The sequence below is a fragment of the Heterocephalus glaber genome, unplaced genomic scaffold (genome assembly GCF_053883595.1).
Source record: "Heterocephalus glaber isolate CG9 unplaced genomic scaffold, H.glaber_assembly_v1.0 deba00001497, whole genome shotgun sequence".
Lineage (NCBI taxonomy): Eukaryota > Metazoa > Chordata > Mammalia > Rodentia > Bathyergidae > Heterocephalus > Heterocephalus glaber.
In genome coordinates, this window is record NW_028258320.1 from 19,428,367 (window position 1) to 19,444,033 (window position 15,667).

The 15,667-nt window shown below is 36.7% G+C and overlaps 1 protein-coding gene across 10 annotated transcripts in view; it reads left to right on the forward strand.

The window, feature by feature from the left end:
* The window catches only part of Herc4 (HECT and RLD domain containing E3 ubiquitin protein ligase 4), a 119,811-nt gene that overhangs the window by 14,201 nt on the left and 89,943 nt on the right, over positions 1 to 15,667 (forward strand). The window lies entirely within an intron of this gene.

Here is a 15,667-nt window from a genome sequence, read left to right on the forward strand (position 1 = left end):
TTCTTCCTTGCATCATCTAGCAGCTGCTGGATTGATTTCTCGTGGTCCCTTACTATTTTTAAGAAATCTCTGTTTTCATGGTCCTTAACTGCAATCCTGTCTTCTATATCTGATATTCTATCTTCAGACTCCCTCAATCTGCTATGCATGCTTTCAGTGGAGTTTTTTTTTTTTTGGTGCCAGGGGTCGAACTGGGGTCCTTGCGCTTGCGCAGTCAGTGGAGTTTTTAATCTCCTGAATATCTGTTGGAATCTTTTTCATGGATTCCATTTCTTTCTTATGTTGGGCGATCATCATTTCTATTTCATTCTTATGCTGGACATTCATGCCTTCCAGCATATTTCTGAGCTCATCTATGTTTTTTTCTGTTTTTGTTCTAGAGCCTCTAATTATGTCTTTCACTCTGCTCACCATCTCTGTAGTTATCTGGGAGATTATTTCTGCTTTGAATTTTTCTAGAGCCTCATTCATCTGTTTTGTCACTTCCTGTGGTATCAGTTCAGGGTTTCCAGGTGGTTGATTATCAGACTTTTCCACCTTGTTTTCCCCAGAAATTGCCTTTTGTGGGGTTGAAGCCTGGGTTTGTGACTTGCTTAAATGTCTTTTCATTTTTGTTTTTGGTACTGTCAGTTATAAGTCAATGAGTCTCACTCAGTAAGGCATTCACAGACCCGTGAGATTCAGACAGGCTTCCAGCTGCAAGTCCCAAATTGAGCTCTCCACCCTCCCATAGGGCTGGACTCTGAAAGGCTCTACTACAGGTTCCAGTTGTCTTTCCCCTGAAAACAGTCCAGGATCAAATGGAAGGTGATGATCCCTCCAACTTACCAAGTACGGCTTTCTCGTGTGCCTATATTGCAGAGATTCTCTTCACTTTTCCAGTGGGCTTCAGTTTTCATCAGGGAACCTGAAAGAGGTCCTCTCTCTGCTGTTCACCTCTGCAACTGAGGACAATGGCCTTTATGTCCCCCTTTGCCTCTATAGTATGGAACTGGCTAGCTGCACAGCCAAGATGCCAGAGGAGAGGGCGGGGGCAAGCCGGCAGCCCGTGGGCCTGTGGGCGGGGGAGGGGGTCCTCACGGTCTCCTGGATACAAGCAGGCGGGGCAGAGCTGGGGCGCAGCTACCTGTGTCTGACAGCAAGACCAAACTGGCAGCAGGTGTGCCTTCCCCTTCATGGTCTCCTGGATGCAAGCGGCTGGGGGTGGGGGTGGGGGTGGGGGAGCAAGGTGGAGCAGGGTGGAGCAGGGTGGAGCAGGGTGGAGCAGGGCACAGCTACCTGCGTTTGACTACAAGGCCAAACTGGCAGCCAGTGACTCCCAGTTTTTTTTCTAGTTATACAAGTATTAAGTGTTCTTGGTAGGAAACTTGGAAGCTGGGCACCGTAATACTCAGCTGTAATACCGACACTTTGGGAGCTGTGGTAGGAGGATTGTAAATTTAAGTCCTGCCTGGCAATTTAGTGAGATCCTGTCTCAAAATAAAAAGGGTTGGGGCCAGGGATTTAGCTCAGTGGTGCCCCGGCCTGCTTCAAAAGCAGAAGGTCCTGAGTTCAATCCCCAGTACCAAAATAAATAAACAAACAAATAAATAAAATTAAATAAAATAAAAAGGGTTGGGGATATAGCTCAACACAAAGGCCCTGAATTCAATCCCTAGTACAGTCCTGCAAAACAAACAAACAAAAAACCAGGTGTGGTGGCATACCCCTGTAATCCCAGCACTTGGGAGACTGAGGCAGGAGGACCTCTGAGTTCCAGGCCAGCCTGGGCTGCATAGTGAGACCCTATCTTTTTTCTTTTCTTTTTTTGAGGAGGGTTTTTGAGACAGGGTCTCACTTTGTAGTTCAGGCTGGCCCTGCACTCACTATGTAGCCCATGCTGGCCTCGAACTTGTGGTGATCCTTCTGCTTCAGCCTCCCAAGTGCTGACGAGACCCTATCTGAAAGAAAAAAAAAACACCTTAAGTGAATATCAATTAGAATATCATCATGCATAGATGAGTGCCCGTTACCATTTGGGACCTTTTCTGTACTCGTCTTTTTGATTACATACTGGCCTGTGTTCTTATATCTTGACTCTTCAATAGTAATTGAGTAGTATTTCCTCATGTTTTAAAGTATTGTTAAAGGACATTGTGAATAATTCAACATTTCATCTTTTAGATGTACCAAAATTTATTTCAATGTTATATATTTTGTAATTCCAGAGTAATACTGCCATGAATGTATACATCAATTTAGTTTTTATTCTGCATTTTGGTTTGTTTCTTTAGGAAAAACAACATCTTTAATTTTAGCAGATGTAGAAGGAATGATAACTGAATTTGTTTTAAAATATTAAGCACAATTGTAGTTCACTTTCAAAGTTGATAAGATCAAAAGAAGATAATTTGTAAATAAAGTTTTTTTTTTTTTTTTGGTACTGGGGATTGAACTTGGGACCTTGTGCTTGCAAGGCAGGCGCTGGAACCACTGAGCTAAATCCCTGGTCCCTAAATGAAAGTTTTAAGATTATATTTGACAAGATTTTGAGTACACTGTGATGAATATCATTTAAAGATCTGTTGGGGAAGGTAAAACAAGGGCACATGATAGAAATGCATATAACATATACTAAATGTGAAAGGATGCATAAAAATGAGTGCTATAAAGCCTGTTAAGGGAATAGTATTCCAGTTAACTGAAATGTTTGAGAACAGTGAGCAGGAAAGTTAGAAAGATCAGATTATAGAAATCCACTGATAGCTTGTAATATGAATTTTGGGTTGTATAAGGAAAGATTATAGAGGAGAAAATTTAGAGGGAAATGAAGTTAGGCTGTGATTGTAGTCCTTGAGATCAAGGAGAGGTTAGGGAGATAGAATGGATAGACTTTGATAACTACGGGTAGATGGAAGTGAATCAAAGTGTAATGGAAAGACCCAGGTGCAGTTCTAGGTGTAATTAATTAATTAATTAATTGGAATAGGGAATCAGGAAAAGAAGAAATGTTAATCCTGCTTTGTTTTAGGAGGAGAATGTTTCTGGTGAGGTAAATTTTATTGTGAATTTGTTAGCAATATTCTGTAGGTAGTAAGGAATTTACTGCTGTTAAGTGGAGAGAAAATCAGGGTTAAATGCATGAAATGATTTTAGTTTTGCTTGATTGTCAGGGGGCTAACATTCCAACTATGAATTTCTTCCTGTTTTAAACTTTTGACATAATAATCCATTTACAATATTTAATTTTGTGCTTTTGGAAAACTTTAAAGTACCTGGTGGTACGATATCTTTGTAAATTTAAGGTAACCTGAATGGTTGTCTACTCCATCTGTTTTGTAATCTTGAATATTTATATACAGATAAAAGGAAAATATTTGCTGGGTTACATCTGATAGCCTGATCATTTAAATTTCATTAGTAGGTGTATTTGTTTATTCTTGTTTAACTGATATAGCCCTATTATTATTATTATTTTTTGGTACCAGGGATCAAACTCTGGACCTTACGCTTTTGAGGCAGGCGGTGGAACCACTGAGCTAAATCCCTGGCCCCCCTATTATTTTTTTAAAAATTATTTTATTGGTACATTTTAGGTATACAATATAATGACATTCATCATTGGAAATTTGCACCTTTACATAATCTTTCTTGGTTCTTATTTTTACCCCTTCCCCTGCCCTCCATTCAACCCCCCCCCCCCGCTCCGTATTTACAAAGACTTTGTTTCCATTTTTTCATTTTCTCATATTAATTCCGTTCCCTTATTTCCTTTCCCCTACCTCTCCCACTTCCCCTTCCCCTTTGCCCCTTTTCTTCCTATTTCACATTATCTATTATACCTTTTAGTCCTTATTTACACTTTCAGTTTCTCACACTAGAGAAACTATTTGGTATTTACACGTGTGTCCTATTTATTTCACTTTAGAGTATCACCTCAATGTGCATCCATTTAGCTATAAATGCCTAATTTCTTATTTTTTATGGCTGAGTAGTACTCCATTAAAAAAACAACAACCATATTTTCTTTATCCAGTCTCCAGTTGATGGCCAATTGGGCTGCTTCCAGGTTTTAGCTATTACAAATTGTGCTCCTGTGAACATGGGTGCACATATATCACTATGGTATCATTCTTTTAATTCTTTGGGGAAGACACCCAGCAGGGTAATAGCTGGGTCAAATGGGATTTCCAGTCCTGGTTCTTTGAGGTATTCCCATACTGATTCCCACAGTGGTTGCACCAGTCTACACTCCCACCAGCAGTGGAGCAGGGTTCCTCTTTCCTCACAGCCCCACCAGCATTTGTTCTTGGTTGATTTTGTGATAGCATGCATTCTTCCTGGAGTGAGGTGGAATCTCAGCGTTGTTTTCATTTGCATCTCTCGAATGACCAGTGGTGAACATATTTTCATGTATTCATTTAGCCCTATTACTTATTATATTTGACATTTTCCTTCCAGGAATTACTGGAAACCTTTTTTATTTTTTGGCCCTAAACAAAGCTTTTAAAGTTACAAGACACAATAACAGATGCAGGTTGCTTTTGATAGCTGATGTAATTGTAACTATAAATTGGGTATGTACTGGCAGTGTAAGTAAGAGTTTTGGGAAATATGTTCCCTGAATTAATGTTGTTGCTTTTGTGGCAGAGAATTGGGGGAGGTGGGAGCATTAGAGAAAGGCTAAAAGAGGTCCTAAGGAGCAGAATTAGGAGCATTTATGAACAGCTGGAGAGGGCCGGGGATTTAGCTCAGTGGCACAGCGCCTGCCTGGCAAGCGCAAGGTCCTGAGTTCAATCCCCAGTACCAAAACAAAACAAAACAAAAACCAGCTAGAGAAAGGTTTAGCTACTTTACCTATTATTAAAAGTTTGAAATTTTTTCAGGATAGTATTCTGAGAGTAAAATAGAGCTCAGATTGCTTCTCACAATCCCAAATACTTACCAATTAATCTAAATATTACTCAGCTATAGATTTCATAACAAGGCTCTCCAACAGGAATGAACTGTATGAACCTGCACATATCTTCTGAAGATTAATTAGACAAAAGGCTGACTAGTTAGTGTTACCTTTGTGTGAACATATTTTTTTTTTTTGGTACCGGGGATTGAACTCAGGTCCTTGTGCTTGCGAAGCAGATAGTGAAACCACTGAGCTAAATCCCTGGCCCCATGTATGAACATATTTATACACTCAAGGGAGTGCGTCTCTTCAACTGGAAATAGGGAAAGAGTACATTTAGAAGTTGTTTTGACAACAAGTGTACAGGGAAGAAATGTATAAGCCATATTAATGGAGAGAAATTTAGTGATGAATTATTTATAACATTCAGACCATATAATGTTGATATTAGAAAATAATAGTAGCCACCATTATGTACCAGACACTGTGCTGAATTCTTTATGTATTATCCAACTACCTTGCAAAGTATATATTTACTTAGTTTTATAGGTGAGGAAAATAAGACTTCACGAGTTTAAATAACTTGCCAAAGTAAAACAAAGTAGTGGAAACAAAAGTTGATTGGAATAAGGGTAGGAAAGATAACTTTATTAATCACTTTCTCATTACCGGGACAAAATAACCAACACCCAGAACTTAAAAGAGGAGATGTTTATTTTGGCTCATGGTTTTGTGTATGTGTGTGCATGTGTCTGTGCTTTGAGATGGTCTGGCTATGTGGTTCAGGCTGGTCTTGAATTCACTGTGGAGCCCACACTGGTCTTGAATTCCCAGCAGTTCTACTGTCTTAGCCTCCCAAGTGCTGGGATTACAGATACGTACCACTGTATCCAGTTTGACTGTTTTGAGAGAGGATTCAGCCCATGCTTGGTTGGCTCCAAGGCAGAAAGACATGGTAGAGGAACCCTGCTCATCCCATGGCAGCCAGGACGATGAGAGAGAGAGGAGCCAGGGGCAGGAATACATCTTTCCAGGATGCGCCCCCAGTGGCCCACCTCCAATCAGGTCCCAGTTTCTAGCAGCACCATCAGCTACAGACTTCATCAGTAGATGAATCCATTGATGAATAAAGGGCCCCCACGATCCAGTCATTTTTCCAACCACATCAGACTTTTGGGGGACATTTTAGACCTAGGCCATAAAAACATTATAACAACAAAAAAAGTGAGACAATAACCCAGGAATGGACTAGTGAGAAATGTGCAAGACCTCCATGAAGAATAATTGAAAGTACTACTGAGGAACACAAAAACTTAAAACCAAATTTATGTTTAGGAACACTAACCACATCAATCTGTCATTTTTCTCAAATTACTTTATATATTTAATGTGGTCGTAATAAAATTATCAAGCTTTTTTGCCGGGGGGATGAGTAGACAAATTCTCAAGCTCACAAACTAGTTGGGAAAACAAATAAGAATAGTGTGGCGGGCCGGGGATTTAGCTCAGTGGTTCCATCGCCTGCCTCGCAAGCGCAAGGACCTGAGTTCGATCCCCAGTACCAAAAAAAAAAAAAAAGAACAGTGTGGCATATTTGATTTTAGCCTATTTTATTAAAAAAATTTTAATAAGTAAAAGTGCCTTATAAAACAATATTAAAGTCAAGACATAAACCCATGTTACCTTAAGTCATTAAGAAAAGATTTAGGTGGGGACCATGAACTATTCAGTAAATGATCTCGCAGTAGGTTGGAGTGGCATCTAGAAAATAAAAATGGTGGGTTAATTTTTCACTCCATGTATGTATTTAGATAAATTCTCAATGAATCAGATATTTAAATGTAAATACAAATAAAAGTACTAGAAGAAAACATGATCAAGTTTGTTTATTATAGAGTCAGGAAAGCTTTTCCTACTAAAATGTGAAAAGGTATAGAAGAAAATGAAATATATAAAAGTAAAAATTGTGGTAGGCAGAAATGACTGTCAAAATTAAAAATACAAATGGAAAAACACTCATAATTCATATTACAGTCTTTTTTTTTTGTGGAACCAGAGATCGAACTCAGGACCTTGTGCTTGCCAGGCAGGTGCAGCACACTGAGTGAGCTACATCTCTAGCCCCATATTACAGTCTTAAGTGCTATACTACCAGATGTAAAAAAGTCCTAGAAATTGAGATACAGAACAAATTCAGTAGCAAAATGTGCAAAGGATATGAAACAGGCTACATCCCTAGCCCCATATTACAGTCTTAAGTGCTAATCTCCCAGATGTAAAAACTCCCAGAAATTGAGATACAGAACTAATTCAGTAGCAAAATGGGCAAAGAATATGAAGCAGGCAGCAGAAAAGGAAATAGAAATTATTTTTAGACAAATGAATACTGTTTAACTTTATTCATACTAAAAGAAATGCAAAACAGTACAGTGAGGTACCTTTTTTTCACACATCAGGTAAATAATCTTAGTTTTGATAAAACTAATGTAAAATTATTAGAAAACAAGTATTCGTAAGGTTTCTTTTGTATGAGTTATAAATTGAGAACCTTACAGAGGTAATTTGCCAGCATATATTAGAATTACAAATGCATATGTCCTTTTTTTTTTTTTTTGGTACTGGGGATCGAACTCAGGTACTTGTGCTTGTGCAGCAGGTGGCGAAACCGCTGAGCTAAATCCACGGCCCTATCCTTTTAATTTAGGAAGTCCCATTTCCAGGAAAGTATCTAATAGCAGTATTTGTACTTGTACAAAATAGCATGTACTGCAACATTGTTTATAATGGCAAGACATTAGAAACAGCCTTTGTCTTTGTTTCAAAACTGGTTAATTGTAATCCATCCAGTCAGTATAATGCTATAAATGTGAAAAAAATGAAAGAATTCTTTATGGATTAATCAAAGAAGATAGCTAATATAAATTGAGTAAAAAGAACAATGCAGAAATATTGTATAGAAAACTATACTTTGGGTAAATCAGAAGGAAAAAATCCATTTGTATTTGTTACTTTTAGATACATTTAAAAAACCTTAGAAGAGTACATATGGCTAATAACATGGGGGGGGGCACAGGATCACAGGATTTAGCTCAGTGTTGCTACTGCCTGCCTCTCAAGCTCAGGGTCCTGAGTTTGATCCCCGGTACCAAAAAGAAAACCCCAACTAACCAAACAAACAAAAAACCTCAGCTAATAACATTGATTACTCTTGGTGCAGAGGTGGAAAGAGAAAAGATGACAGCTGGGTTGATGAAGACACCAGTGAAAGATTTTTCATTGCATAAACTGTTTTGAACAGTAAGTTCTGGAATTAAAGTGTATACAAATCCTTCTCTGTTACTTGTTTTTAAGTTATCTTGGGCACATGGCGTACCCTCTGTGTTTCTTAAGTATTGTTTTCTGTAAAGTTAAAATAATAAAGCTGCTGATACCAATGATGGTTGTAAGGATTAAGTGAGATACATGTGGTGTGCAAAGAACAATGCCTGACGTATGGTGAGAGTTCAACAGAGGTTTGCTTAAAGGAAAAAAGTTATTAATGTTGGAACAGGAAAAGAAGGGAATGGAATTAATATGAGAAAATGAAAAAATGGAAACAAAGTCTTTGTAATTAGGGAGGGATGGAGAGGTTGAAGGGAGGGCAGGGGAAGGGGGAAAAATAAGAGCCAAGAGAGATTATGTAAAGGTGCAAATTTCCAATGATGAATGTAATTATATTGTATACCTAAAATGTACCAATAAAATAAAATTTAAAAAAATGATGATAAAAAAATGTTGGAACAGGAATTTAAATTTAGATCTTGAGGAGAATGTGATGGTACCTGAGGCAGGAGGATTGCTAGGAGCTTGAGGCCAGCGTGGGCTACATAGTGAGTTCACAGCTAGCCTGACAATGTAGTGAGACTCTGTCACAAAAAAACCCAAAATAAATAAATTAACAAATTTAAGTCTGCCTTACACTAGTGTGGGCATTGAGGTGTTTTTATAATTGACTAATTCCTTTTGTATTGTCCATTATAGAAAATGTTATTTAGAGTTTTTTTTCCTCCAGATAGATAATGCCTATCTCTTTATAGCTGAAGTTCAGGCAATTATTCAACAAACAAATGTCTTCTTGCTGGGTCTCTGACATTGTGGTGGGCATGGAAATACTTTTTTTGCCTTTAGACTTTTATTACTGTTGGAGCTCTTATTCAAGATTGTACCAAAATTTAAAGAAAAACTTTTTTGGTGATACTATATTAGAGCAAGACAAAATGGATGGTATTTCTTTACCTTCAGATTTAAAATATGGTATAAACAAGTAAAGAGTTAAAAATGCCTTTTTTCTTGTAAGAAGCATATAAAGGATGGAAGTAAATTGGTCGTTGACTTTAATAGATTATTTGAGGATGAATAATTACAAGATATAGTTTGTATAGTGATATTTTGAGGAATAAACACTTGAATATCCTTAAACCCTGCCTGCCTCTCCCAAAATGATGTGCTGGCCTTAAAATTTAAATTAAATGCATTTCATTATACCTTCCCTTTATTTTTCATTTGCAATTTTTTTTCCCACATCAGCCTGAGTAAAATTTTTGCTCAGTATGTAAATACTTTGCTAATAAAACAGTGTAGCCACTGTTCATATGACAGTTGACAGAAGAAATTTATATATCAAGAAAATCATGAATCAGAAAAAAAAGAAAATCATGAAAGATACGTATGTCTGAAATTTGAAAACTGATAAACTGTGAAGAACCAAAGAAGGAATATTTAAAATGGCAACCATTTCCAAAGCAAAAATAACTCGACCTTGTTAATGCTTCTTGAGCTCACCTAGATTCAAACCTTAGATTCATTTAAGGGTTTGCTTCCTTGTTTATGGTACCAACATTGAATCAGTTACAAAATTTTGTGATTTCTCCGTAACTCCTGTTTTGTCTTTTTCTTGGAGTCGGGTAATGGAGATTGAACCTAGGACCTTCATACTGAGCTACATCCCCTGCCCAGGCTAGGCTTGAACTTGAGATCCTCCTGCTTCTGCTTCCCCGAATGGATCCCAAGCTTGGGTCACCCTGTCTAGTTTCTCTTGTCTTTTTCTTTTTCTGGCTCTGTGATCTTGAGCTACTTACTTTAAACTCTAGGGGTCTTAGTTTCCTCCTATCTCTATCTAAAATTCTTTGTTTTCATTGTCGTTAGTCCATTTCCAATCTATATAAGAACTGAGGCAATAGTTTTTTTTTCTGATTTCCTGCTTTTTATCTGCCCTTATTATAATTCCACATTAATCTTTCTAAGGCATCGTTCCCTTTCTGTCTTCTGAAATTTTCCAGCTGAAATACCACCTTCTGGTCACTTCTGTAAGAACTCAAAAGAAAAAATATTGAAAACCTTAATTATTTATAAAATAAGTATATTCTGAAAACAAATCAAATTATTAAAATATGACCTTGTTATATTTGAGAAGAAAAAGATGCCAGTTCAGTAAAGTAAGGAAATGTTTATAATTTATTGTTTTTACCTGTGAAGTAGGGTTGACTGTACACACATCATATGATGTTATGAGGATTAAATGATATATATGTATATGTAAGTGTGTGTATATATAACATATGTCTTTATATGTATTAACTGTATGTCTGTATGTAAATACAACATATAAAAGGGGTATGAACATGTGAACACTCTCATAATCTATAGTCACCTTCCTAAACACCACCTGTGAGCATTTGAGGCTTTGAGTGACATTTAAGATAAAACCATAACATTCTGTCTCTGGGCTCCAAAAGACTCATGCATGTATCTTTATGCAAAATGCATTTATCCTGTTTGGATTTATTTATGGGCCCTCTATTCTTTTCCATTGGTTTTTATGTTTGCTTTTATGCCAGTGCTATACTGTTTTGCTATCTAAAGCTTTGTAATATAATTTGAAGTCACTTCCAACTTGGATGGTGTGTCCAATTCTTTTCTTTCTCAACATTGCTTTATTGTTTTGTGTGTGGCTCCATACTAATTTTAGAATATTTTCTTCTATGAGGCATGCCATTAGATTTTTTGGATAGTAATTGTCTTAAATCTGTGTATTGCTTTTGGTAGTATGGTCATTTTATCAATATTTTTATTAATTCTTCCTGCCCATGAACATGAGATATCTTTCCATTTTTGTCATCTTCAATTTATTTTAATCAATGTTCATACTGTTTTTGGTGCACAAATCTTTCCCTTCCTTGGTTGTTTATTCCTATGTATTTTTTTGATTTGTTGATGGTACCATAAATGTGATTGTTTTCTTGCTTTCTTTTTCAGCTTATTCATTATTTGTGTGTAGAAATGCTATTGATTTTTGTATGTTGATTTTATATCCTGCAACTTGATTGAAGGATTGATTAGGTCTTCACAGTTTGTGTGTGTGTGTGTAATTTTTGAGATTTCCTACCTATGTATGAGATCATGTCATCTTCAAGTAGAGATGGTTTGTATCTCCCTTTCAACTCTGGATGCCTTTTATTTACTTATTTTTTACTTACCTAATCACTGTTGCTAATACTTCATTACTAGGTTGAGGAAAAGTGGGGAGAGTGAGCTTCCCTGCCTTCTTCTGAATCATAGAAAAACTTTCCTTTTTTTGTCCTTGATTATGATATTAGCTGTGGATTTTTCATAATTGCCCTGGATTATGTTGAGGTATTTTCTTTTTGTACCTTAACTTTTAAGAGTTTTCATGAAGAAACCATGCTGAGTTTTGTCAAGTGCTTTTTCTGCAGCAATTGAGATGATCATCCATTAATGTGATCTGTCATGGTGATTGATTTCAATGTTACACTCAGAAAACTACCATCTTGCACACCAAAGATAAATCCCACTTGGTCTCGATGTATAATCTTTTTGATGTGTTTTTGAATTTGATTTGTTAGTATTTTATTGAGGGTTTTTGCATTGATGTTCATTAGAGATATTGGCCTGTAGTTTTCTTTTTCCTTGTTTTGTCTTTGGTGTAGATATCAAGATGATGTTGGCCTTGTAAAATGTGTTTGGAAGTATTCCTTCTAGCTGTTTTTTGCATTAGGTTAAGTATTAGTAAAAATTCTTTGAATGTTTAATAGAACTCAGCTGTGAAACTATCTTCTTGGAAGGTTTTTAATTATCAATTTTTTTGCTTGTTACTGCTGTTCAAGCTATCTATGGATGCTCCTTGACATGTGATGTGGTTATATCTCAAAAGTGATTACCTTTTCATTGTATTTATTTATTTATTGGTACGGGGGATCAAACTTGAGACCTTTCGCTTGCGAGGCAGGTGGGTGATTACCTTTTCAAAAGTTGAAAGTATCATGTTAAAAATGAATTTAGTATACCTCACTTATTGAACATCATAGTTTAGCAACACAGTACACTGTAGAATATTATGTACATTCATGATTGTGTGGCCAAGGATGAGAAGCTGCAGCTCTCTCCCAATGCTTGGCATCATAGGAGAGTGTCATACCACATATCATGAGGCCTGGAAAAAAAATCAAAATACAAATTGTAGTTTCTGTAGAATGCAATTCACCTTTGTACCCTCATAAAGTTAAAAATTCCTAAGTTGAATCTTCCTGAGTTGGGCACTGTCTGTATTTCTTCTCAATTGAATCTTGCTACAGTTGTTTGTCCATTTATCCACTTTTTGTCCTCTAGTTTGTTGCATGTTGTCAGGTAAAAGGGCCGAAGACCAAGACCAGACCAGGCCACAACAAACCTTTATTAGGGGAATAGATCTGCCGGGCTGTCTCTAAACAAAGGAGAGCCAAAGCAATATGGCTGGGGCAGGGAGAGTCTTTTATAGAGACTGGGGTGGGGTTTGTAGGGGCAGAGGTGGGGTTGAGTGAGGTAGTGACTAGGGAATGGAGGAGCCCATGATGTCACTAGGTGGTAGGAGGTGAGCGAGTATTAGGTTACTTTCTAGGCGGGAACAGGGGCATGCTGGGAAGAAGGTTTTATTCTTTGGTGGGAGCAACCATCTTGGCATGACATCACACAGGGGAGGGGGCAAGGCACCATAGGAAGTGGGCAGCTACTATACATAATAGCTGCTGAGGTGGTGGGAGACCTATCACATGTAATTGTTCATGATATACCTGTGAACCTTTTTATTTCTGAGGTATCCAGTTTCATTCCTGATTTTGCTTATTTTAATCTTCTTTTCTTAGTTAACCCAGCAAGGTGTTTGTCAGTTTAGTTTTTCAAAGAACCAACTCTTGATTTTACTGCTTTTTTTCTATTGCTTTTCTGTTGTCTATTTTATTTATTTTTGTTCTGATCTTAATAATTACTTTCCTTCCAACTTTGGGTTTAGTTCTTTTTCTAACTGCTTGGGGCATAATCTTAGGCTGTTTATTTGGGATTTCTTTTCCTAAAATAGGCATTTATTGCTATGAACTTTCTCTTAGAACTGCTTTTGCTATATCCTATACATTTTGAGATATTGTGTTTCTGTTATCATTTGTCCTAAGATATGTTTTAGATTTTCTTTTGATTATTTCTTTAACCCATTGGGTGTTCAGGAGCATGTTGTTTAATTCCTATGTATTTGTGAATTTTCCAAAATTCCTCCTGTTACTGATTTCTAATTTCATATAGTTACAGTATAAAAGAATACTAGATATGATTTGTATACATATTTTTAGATATGATTTAAATCTTGAGCTTAAGACTTAAATTTTGTGACTTACATTACTTGGTCCATCCTGGAGAATGTTCCATGTGTACTAGAAAAGAAAGTGTATTGTGCTGCTGGATGAAAAGTTCTGTGTATGTTTGCTATTTATATGTTAGGCTGCTTGGTTTAAAGTTCAGTTCAAGTCCAGTATTTCCTTGTAAATTTTATGTCTGGTTGATCTCTCCATTGTTGAAAGAGGAGATTGAAGCCCCATTATTATGGTATTATCTCTTTCTGTCTTCATGTCCATTAATACTTGTTTTTTATTTTGGTGCTTCAGTGCTGGGAGCATACACATTTATACTTACGTATTTACCACTAACTAATGACTATCTTTGTCTCTTGTAACAGTTTTTGAGTGGAAGTCCATTTTATCTAAGTGTAGTCACACCTGCTCCCTTGTTAGTTGTTGGCAGTTTTGGGCATTACTTATATTTGCACCACCCTATCTCTGCCTTTACGTTTACATGCCATTTCTTCACTGGACAGGGCCCGAGGAGGTTCCCAAAGTGGAGATGGAGAGCCTAAACTTGCCCTACCCATAGAATAAGTTTGCTGTCTTCCATGTTGGAAAAAGAATTTTCAGGACACATCAATAAGAGGGATAAGGGGATTTATTAGGCAGAAATTTAAAAGAAATTTAAACACTCAAAAGAAATAGAGGGCAGGCCCTCAAAAGAAAGGGAGGTGCCTCATGATCCAGAGTTGCATATATTTTTGAGATCTTAGGGCTGTCTTCCAGATGGGTGATCTTGGCTGTATATTCCTACTATCTGTAAGGTTACCCATCTGGTAGTCTATATTAGAATGTAAACCATTTATGTGTTTAAAGTTGAGGTCTGCTGTCTCCACTGCGGTGCTGTTTCCTTGAGGATGGAGGTCTGTAGGAGGAAGTGCAATTTACAGGTGAAAAGCACAGGCTCAAAGCCCATTTTACAGGCTTACTGTGTCTTTAAGACCCTTAGTACTTTCTATTGAAGGACTTTCCTGGAAAAGAAAAAGGCTTGAGTAACTTTTTTGTCTTTAAACTGCAGGATTTTTTTCTTTTTTGTTTTTAGGTACAATTTTTAAATTCCAGTTTTCCTTGTCTCCCTTTTATCTGTTTCTATTTTCTTTTTTATCCTACCTTATTTTGAAGATTGTATTATGGAAGCTTCTGTGAGAGATGACAGATTTTTTTATACTGTATGTTTTACCTTTTTCTTTGTAATTAAGGTTTATAGGACTTGATTCAGCAAATTATTTGTTTAAATCCTTTTTCTTGATCTTTTGGGAGACAGTGTATCTTGTTTTCCTTTTTTTGTTTTTTTGTGTTCCTACAATGTAATTTTATAAAAACATAAAAATATGTACAAAATTTGGGAAATTAGTGTAACGGCTAGCTTCCAGTGTTAGGTGTTACCAACTCAGTACTTTAAGGTAAGTACTTAAAATGATATATTGTTAGGATTGTACAATTTCTTACAGTCTCTCTGGGTCTAATCTGCTTGAAAATGTAGGATTGTTATCTAGAAAATATTTGAATTGCTATGTACGCAGGAACGTCAGCTTCCTTGATGCTGTTTTATTATTGAACAGCTACATTTGTAGAGTGAGCTAACGTATGCCAAGAAATCCTGATTGATCCAGTTTTAATCACTTTCAACACAAGGTTTTTAGTTTATTGAAGACAATAATTATAGCTTTCTTGCTTTTTTTTTTCTTTTTTCTTTTTGCAGGACTGGAGATTGAAAGCAGGGCCCAGTCATTTTATTTTTGAGACAGGATCTCACTAAGTTTTCTAGGCTGGGCTTAAATTTATGATCCTTTTGTCTCAGCCTCCCAGACTGTAAGGATTACAGGCATGTACCAGAACCTCCAGTTTACAGCTTTCTAATTAAGCTAAAACAAGTTAATTAAGAGGCATCTTTAAAAAAACAAAACGAAACAACTTGTACTGGAACTAGTGAAACACTGACAGGCCTTGCATATCTCAGGGGAGACTAAGAAGACAAGAGATACAATTTAACTTGCAGGATTGATTTGCCAGTGACTGGCTCCTGACAGTTTTTCAAGGGCCAGTACTTTAAATTAACTTCTTGATTTAAACTTGGACACAT